Source organism: Petaurus breviceps, unplaced genomic scaffold, assembly GCF_028583685.1.
Source record: "Petaurus breviceps papuanus isolate PSGF00001 unplaced genomic scaffold, PetGlider_PUasm1.0 37, whole genome shotgun sequence".
Taxonomy (NCBI): Eukaryota; Metazoa; Chordata; class Mammalia; order Diprotodontia; family Petauridae; genus Petaurus; species Petaurus breviceps.
The window spans coordinates 50,340,986-50,347,220 of record NW_027186296.1 but is presented as its reverse complement, the minus strand read 5'-3'; the positions used below and the strand labels follow the sequence as shown (position 1 = coordinate 50,347,220).

General features: G+C 35.7%; 1 protein-coding gene across 2 annotated transcripts in view; it reads left to right on the top strand.

The window, feature by feature from the left end:
- The first annotated feature begins 119 nt into the window (after positions 1-119).
- The window catches only part of ASB7 (ankyrin repeat and SOCS box containing 7), a 37,770-nt gene continuing 31,654 nt past the window's right edge, over positions 120-6,235 (top strand). For both annotated transcript variants that reach the window (XM_069098455.1, XM_069098456.1), the window contains exons 1-2: positions 120-654; positions 837-924. The gene's annotated coding sequence lies outside the window, so the exon portion shown is untranslated. The remainder of the gene's footprint in view (positions 655-836; positions 925-6,235) is intronic.

Below are 6,235 nucleotides of genomic sequence, written 5' to 3'. Positions count from 1 at the left end.
GTCGCGAACGCGCATGGGGCTTTACGGCAGAGGAAGGGGGGTGGGGGAGCGGGGAGAAGGCGGAGAGAAGAAACCAACCAACCAACCAAGCCACCCCCACCCCCACCCACCTCAGACCTGGTTTACGGCTCCAGGCTCAGTCCCCTGTGAGGCAGCTGATTGGTTGGTGGGGGGTTGGTCCCTTCCCTGTGACCCCAAAGTGCTGAAGGGGGGCGGGGGTGGCCCTGTGCAAAGTGCACCCAGAAAGCCCCCTGCCTTGAGCCCCCTGGCCGGCACCTTCCCGCCTCCGGCACCCTCAGACCCTGCATGAGGTGATTTCTTCCTGCCCAGAGACCTTCCCGGTCCCCCCACAACTGCGGCTCTCCTGCCCCTGACATCGGCAACCCCCTGCCCTGAGCACCCTAACTGGATCTCCCCCCTTTTTCCTGACCGGGACTTCCTCCCTCCCCCACCCCCTGCCTTGAGGTTCCCCTAAATTAGGATTCCCTCCACCCCCTCTGCTGTCTTGATGCTCGCCGGGCTGAGACGGAGGCGCTGAGGAGAATTGGAAACACCAAGTGATTTGGCCCTGAGGTGATTTTTTTTTTTAATGGAGAAGTTGGTAGCTGTGCTAGCGGCTGAAAGGAGGAGAAGGAACAGCTGAGAAAAAAAAAGGTAAAAAAGTCAGTTATGTCCTGGGGGTGGCGGGGAGGAGAGGGAGTCATGTCTCCTTCCCTCTCACTCTTCAGTCCTTTGCCCTTTTTACCTTACCTCAGCTTCCCTTCCTCCCCAGACCCTTGTCGCTCAGACATTGCACTGACTGAGTTCTGCTTGCTTGTTTGTTTGTTTTTTTCCAGGTTAACTGGAGATCTAAAAACAGGAAGATTTCTTGTGCTATTTACCCACGGAGAGGCAGTGAAAGTGGGATAAGCTTCCAGTACAAAGGTAATCATAATAATCTTCCCCTCCCCCACTTAGTTACTGCCTCCCCCCTCCTCACTGTCGCCTGTCTCTGTAGTCAGTGCTTTATTTTTAGGGTAGAACCAAGGGAATATTCACAATCCCCTCTCCCCACCCCAGCGAAACAGAAACATTGTTTCCTAACCCTGAACATTCAATAACTTCCTTGCCCCAGGGACTGTGTTTTTCCTACTCTATACGGTGTTTTTTTGTGGTTTATGTCATCATTTCTTATACCTCACTTTTACCTTGCCTTGCAGCTTTGAGACCTTCTGTGCCATTTTATTGCTACACCCATAGGAATTTCACAGATAAATTGCTTTGCTTGTTAGTTCTGAGTAACTATAGTTTTTAAGTAAACTGTGATTTATAGTCATTTTCTCCTTTACTACCAGCCTAGCTCCATTCCTTCCTTATCTCCAAAGTTATCAGCCCTTGAAATTTGGAGGACGCTAAATGGTTTGAAAATTGATGTAGAATAATCTAAGTCCTAGAAAATCTATTGATTATTGTTATGTATAAAATTAATCTTTATACTTTGAATTATTTGCAGATGTTAATTCTGTGAGCACAGCATATAGAGAAATAATAATTTTCATTCTTTTTTGATAACTTCAAATTTGAGATGTAGATAATGAACCTTGAAATTATTATCAAAGCAAAAAGTAATGCATTTCAGGATTTCACAAAGACTTGTTACATCTCACAATATTTTGACAACAGCTGATTGTCTTTTTTTAATAGAGATGGTTAGCATTAAGGTTGGTCAGATTTATCTTAGGCCATGGTGTGATTAGAAATATGGGACTTTATTTTGGCAGTTTTAACAGTTGACCTGCTTTTTATATGTAAAGGTCTTGCAGAAAATGTGCTGGTACTATCTTAAAACCTAGTAAAGGAATTTTAAAATCCTTCATTTGGGGGTTATGTTATTGTAAGTGATTGAGACGTAAATTCAGGCATTTATACAGCCCATATCCTGGGAGAAAGAAACAGGAAAATAGGCCGGGGAAAATTTTATGTAGGAGTTGGCCAAATGAACAATATGTTTCTGTCATACAATGATATTTAAGGATATAAAATGACTTCTAATAACTTCTTTCATAATCTTTTTAACATTTCAAATTATTTAGGATGTTTCCTTTTTAGTTACAGTTACAAAGCATCACTTAATAGCAAAGGAAGTTCATAGGAAGTCTTAGCTTCATCTAACTACCTTGTGGCCTTGTGCCTTCCTTGTGGAAAATAAAAATTGTGTCATTAATGGGCCTTTCCACTGTCATTCTAAGATAATTCCCCTTCTGATATGTTGCATTTATAACTACTGCAAACCTTAATGGGAATTGACTATCAGAGGGAAAGTGTACTGTACTGAATACATTTTACAGTTACTATTTATTAATGAAAGTAGATAGTATTGGTGAAAGTTTAATGCAGTCCCTTTTGCATACTTACATACTTTTGCATGTGTTTGGAGGAAGTTGGGCATAAACATGTACAGAATCAAAGACAAAGACAATTACTGCATTTCAGTAAAACTAGGCAGTATAGTCAAGGTAAAGAATAAGTTTCCACTCTTAATTATAAAAATTTCAACTGTAGATAGTACATATATTAGGATTTTCCCCCTACACTCTTTAGTTTCTGATTCCAAATGAAGTATTCTTTGTTATGCAAGCTTTCTCACTTAAGCATGTTTCAGACTTAAATTTAATAGAACATATTTCCTTCTGAAGGTTCTTTTTATATTCCTTTGCTAAAGTACTACTAAAGGCTCATTAGGATATGCAAACAATTCTAGTTTCTGGAAGGGGATGATATGAGTGAAGCACGGCTCTGGAAGAAACTATCAAGGTGGAAGGAAATGTAATTCAGAGATGGCCCTAGTTAAATTGGGAGAGGCTCGTCACCAGAAGGTTGAACACCAAGTGACAAACTCATTTGCTCACAGCAACACATGAAGACCACGTAAAATGTGGAAGGATTGTGATCTGCATTGGTAGTAATAACCACACCAGTGAAATCAGGGGTCATTTGACATAATGAAGATTTAAAAAATGATAGTTCTACAATTAAGTCTGTAACTAAAGTACAAATCTAAGGTAAAGAAGGTTTGCCTCCTTACCGCACAACTTAGCCAGTCCATCTTTTTTGTTGTTTGTATTACACCGTTTTAATTTTATTTCAGTGATTTTTAAAATTTGTTGTATGTCTGTAATGAGTTGTTTAGCTGATAAAAATTCTAAACATCTTTTGTGTCTCTGAGAGTATAATTGAGAGCCTTAGTTGTATGAAACACTATTTTAACCAATTCACTGAAATGTCCTTTCTTTTATGTCATAATCTTGATAGGATTTTTTTAGTTTACTAATTCTTTTGAAAACTACACTTAAAATTATTTTGAAAAATATATTGTGAAAGAATTATCTAATTTCCTTGGTAACCATAAGGAGGTTATAATTTTGTAGACAGTATTTGCCATCTTCATATTAACTAATGATGTGTTAGAATACATCTTTGCCATGTTATACAGATTTTTTCTTGCTATACTTGAAAAAAGTAATAATATTGATAATTGACACCTTTTAAATTTTATTGTATGTATTTCAATCTTATATGATTTTGTAAATACATAAAAATCTAAAGCCAAATATAGCTCATGTAAACAAATCTAATTCTTGTAGATCTTAATTCTAAATTAAAATTATCCCCAGAACGGAGTGATCACAGCTTTTTTCCCCTTAAGTTATCTTCAAATACTGACACATAATACTCTTTAAGTGAAGTTCATTCTACTCATTTCCATTCTAGACAGATATGTTCAGTTGTGATCCACATCAACCCATATGTGATAATTGTGATTGAATGTATTTTAAACTGAAATCTCTAGAAATGAAGCTTTATGGTTTTTTCCTCCATTACTTTGTCCATAATTTCTGTTTTTTTTTTTAAGTCAAGAAAGTTAGAATTTGGATTTTTTCAGAATTTCTGAGTGACTGATAATGTGTTAATTATTCCTATTCAACGAAGAAGGGTAAAAAGTTTGGGGATGTGAGGGGATAGAGATTTAAGTAGATAAATTTATCTTCTTGGAATAAAAATTGGGATGTAATTGTTATTGTTATTTTTTATTGGATCTGTTTTATCATTTTAGGAAGCTCCTAGTGAGGAACTTGCTCTACCAATGCAGATCTGCACTTGCTCTGCAACATATAATGTTAGAGAATTGCCTGGGACATTAAGAGGTTAGGTGACTTGCCTAGGGTCCTGCCATCTGAATGTGTCCAAGGCCATACTTGAACTTAGGTCTTGCTGACTGCAAGGCCAGCTTTCTAATCAGTATAGCAAACTACCTTTCTCATTAAAATGTTCACATTCATTTTGCATACAGTTATTGGCTTTACAAAAGTAACAAGTTATTTTACATCCCAGCATAATTTTTCACAATAGATTTGAACACAAAATATTTAGACATACCATTCTTTATATTTTACAAGTCTTAAATAGGTGTTTCCTCAGAAAGTGATCATCACTGAAATTACTGATTTTGTTTCTCTACTCCTTCCCTGTATCTCTTTACTTGGGAAAGAAATGTTTGTTTCTTTTTTTGTGGAGCAAGCTGTTATCTTGTTTCTAGTTTGTGTGAAATCAGAAAGCACAATTCTCATTTTCATCATCTAATCAAAAATGTGTGGATTTTTTTTAGTAAAAATTATATGCAAAACGCTATTAATGATTAATAACTTTTGTAGGATCAAATTCTGTAAAAATAATATGATTAAATGAAATGAAAGTTTTTTTTTAAACTTCTGTATTTATTTGGTAGTACTTCTGTGCTTCTCATTTTAAGAGTATAGGCATTTTATGAAGATTAGGAGCAAGGCATTCTTATATAACCAAATTCAGGTTTTATTTGCCTTCTATATGGAAATGGCATATATGTGTCACATGGTTTGTAATATGGTCCTCAATATGAAAAATTAGGTTGGTTTCTTTTGACTCAATGTCAGCTGAAACAAATGAGCCTTTAGAATGAACTTTTAAATATTCTTTTGAAATAATGTAAACAATTATTTCCAATTTAAGATAACCTGGAGAAAACTTATTTTAGCTGTATAATAATACCAGTAATTTGCACACTTTGAAATTTAGATTCATATGCAGTATTTAGACTCATAGCCTCTCATAGTTTGAAGGAACCCTAAAGATAGTTTAATCTTCATTTACTGGATGAGTAAATTGAAACCTTCAGAGATAAATGGCAAAATTAGCACTCAAACCCAGTTTAGTTCCTAAACATCAAGTGTTCTTTTTTCCCTTCTTATTACTGTACAACTGGTCTTTCTGATAATGTACCTGTTTTTCTTCTAATTTCTTGGCCTCGAAATATAAAATATTTGCGGTTATTGAACCTAAGCTATGAGTTTCAGTTTTCTGTGACACCAGATGACAGTAAGGATAAGTTGTCATCTGGAATTTTCTCTTAAAATGAGTTGCATCAAATATGTCTGTATCAAAGTTGAAGGAAACATAATTTGCCATTTAGAAAACATCACTTTTGGCTTCTATATGACTAGTAGCTTACATGGAATGTGTGCTGTCAGAACCTAAGCTTAGATTTCATGAGAAAAAACAAACCCATTCCTAGGTCTCATATTTAGAATTGACTTCTTGTTTTAGTAGAGCCTTAGCTTGTTCACTCTCCCCATCCCCCTTATTTACATAGATAGGTAATTAAATGAAGAAGATCCTTGGTAAAATAATAATAACATAATTCACTATCAGGCTTACACTTTTGGCAATCAGGATATATCTGGTTACATGTCACTGACCTTTGCAATTGAAAATGGTTTAAATGATAGTGATCACCACCTTTGTGTGAAGATGTAACTGAAAAGACTGATTTACTGTGCATATACAAAGAGTGGTATATTTTTATTATTGAGGATGCAGCCAATATTTATAAAGTTCAACACAGTCAGAAAAAGGGATAAGTAATATTGTAAATAACCATATTATTTCATTTCTTTCAGTTGTCCTAAAATTATATTTTATTAAAACATAACCTAAAGAAAATGATTGTAAATTATCTAGTATCTACCATCATGCTCAGAATAGAGTAAGTGCTTAATAAATCCTCCATTGGTTAGTTGATCTATACTGGCTGTAATAGGGGCAACCATAGAATCCCAATTGCTTCAGAAGACAGTATTATTTATGCCTCTTTTCCAAGATATGGGGAAAATAACTTAGTATAGCTGCAATATTAACAATGGTTGTCTACTACTAAAACATT